The sequence below is a fragment of the Poecilia reticulata genome, linkage group LG20, assembly GCF_000633615.1.
Source record: "Poecilia reticulata strain Guanapo linkage group LG20, Guppy_female_1.0+MT, whole genome shotgun sequence".
Taxonomy (NCBI): domain Eukaryota; kingdom Metazoa; phylum Chordata; class Actinopteri; order Cyprinodontiformes; family Poeciliidae; genus Poecilia; species Poecilia reticulata.
Window position 1 is genome coordinate 6,226,645 of NC_024350.1, and position 1,533 is coordinate 6,228,177.

Sequence of the window (1,533 nt, forward strand, 5' to 3'; positions counted from 1 at the left end):
TTCCCTCGCCCGGACGCGGGTCACCGGGGCCCCACTCTGGAGCCAGGCCTGGAGGTGGGGCACGATGGCGAGCACCTGGTGGCCGGGCTTTTACCCACGGASCCCRGCCGGGCTCAGCCCGAAGAGGAGACGTGGGTCCCCCTTCCAATGGGCTCACCACGTGTCGGAGGGGCCAAAGGGGTCGGGTGCACTGTTTTACGGGCGGCAGCCGAGGGAGGGGACCTTGGTGGTCTGATCCTCGGCTGCAGAAGCTGGCTCTTGGGAGCTCTGGTGGGGAATAACTATTCCCCACCAGAGAGGTTATTCTCTGGTGGGGAATAATTATTCCCCACCAGAGAGGTGACTGAGAGGTTCCAGCTAGAAATAGTCAGTCTCACATGGATGCATGGTTCTGGTTCTGGAACTAGTCTCCTTGAAAGGAGCTGGACGTACTTCGACTCTGGAGCTGCCCATGGTGAGAGGCGCCGGGCGGGAGTGGGCATACTTGTTGCCCCCCATCTTGGTGCCTGTACGTTGGGGTTTATCCCGGTGAATGAGAGGGTAGCCTCCCTCCGCCTATGGGTGGGGGGACGGGTTCTGACTGTTGTCTGTGCTAACGGGCCGAACAAGAGTTCAGATTACCCACCCTTCTTGGAGTCCTTAGAGGGGGTACTGGAGAGTGCCCCTCCTGGGGACTCCCTTGTTCTACTTTGGGACTTCAACACTTACATGGGCAATGAAAGTGAGACCTGGAGGGGTGTCGTTGGGAGGAACAGCCCCCCCGATCTGAACTCAAGTGGTGTTCTGTTGTTGGACTTCTGTGCTCGTCACGGATTGTCCATCACGTACATCATGTTCAGGTATAAGGGCGTCCATATGTGCACTTGGCACCAGAACACCCTAGGCCTCAGTTTGATGATCGATTTTGTCATCGTTTCATCAGATCTGCGGGCGTATGTCTTGGACACTCGAGTGAAGAGAAGTGCGGAGCTGTTCACTGACCACTACCTGCTGGTGAGTTGGCTCCGGTGGTGGGGGAGGAAGTCGGTCAGACCTGGCAGGCCCAAACGTGTAGTGAGGGTCTGTTGGGAACGTCTGGCGGAGTCCCCTGTGAGACGGAGCTTTAAATCCCGTCTCCGGCAGATCTTCGAACACGTTCCAGGGGAGGTGGGGACATTGAGTCTGAGTGGACCATGTTCTGTGCCTCCATTGCCGAGGCGGCTTATCAGAGCTGTGGCCACAAGGTTGTTGGTGCCTGTCACGGCGGCAACCCTTGAAACCGTTGGTGGACACCTTTGGTGAGGGCTGCTGTCAAGCTGAAGGAGTCCTATCGGGCCTTTTTGGCCTGTGGGACTATGGAAGCAGCTGATGGGTACCGGCGGGTGAAGTGGCATGCGGCTCGGGTGGTTGCTGAGGCAAAAACTCAGGTGTGGGAGGAGTTTGGAGAGGCCATGGAGAAAGACTTCCGTACAATTTCGAGGCGATTCTGGTCCACCATCCGGCGTCTCAGGAGGGGGAAGCAGTGCAGCACCAACACTGTTTATAGTGGGGATG

At 57.8% G+C, this 1,533-nt stretch overlaps 1 protein-coding gene across 1 annotated transcript in view; it reads right to left on the reverse strand.

Annotated features, from left to right (window-relative positions):
• The window catches only part of LOC103482359 (collagen alpha-1(XXI) chain-like), a 64,104-nt gene that overhangs the window by 14,151 nt on the left and 48,420 nt on the right, over nucleotides 1-1,533 (reverse strand). The gene's annotated exons all lie outside the window — the stretch shown is intronic.